This window comes from Mandrillus leucophaeus, unplaced genomic scaffold, assembly GCF_000951045.1.
Source record: "Mandrillus leucophaeus isolate KB7577 unplaced genomic scaffold, Mleu.le_1.0 Scaffold1105, whole genome shotgun sequence".
Lineage (NCBI taxonomy): Eukaryota > Metazoa > Chordata > Mammalia > Primates > Cercopithecidae > Mandrillus > Mandrillus leucophaeus.
The window spans coordinates 59,090-59,376 of NW_012099266.1; positions in this window are offsets into that span (position 1 = coordinate 59,090).

The following is a 287-nucleotide window of genomic DNA, read 5'->3' on the forward strand; positions in this document are numbered from 1 at the left end:
AAAGCCCATGGGAATGGATTTTGATGCACCCTCACATAGAAATCAAAGCAGAAGGCAGAAGACAACCCGGATTCCAGTTGCCATCTCTGTAAGAAGTCAGGAACAGTGGACCTTGGTCGGGAAGTGTAAGAATGATGTATAAATAATCATCTTTAAAACCTCTTGTGCCATGTTGCTGTGCTGCACCCATCAACTCGTCAGCACCCATCAACTCGTCATTTACATCAGGTATAACTCCCAATGCATATGCACATGTACCCTAGAACTTAAAGTATAATAATATAAAA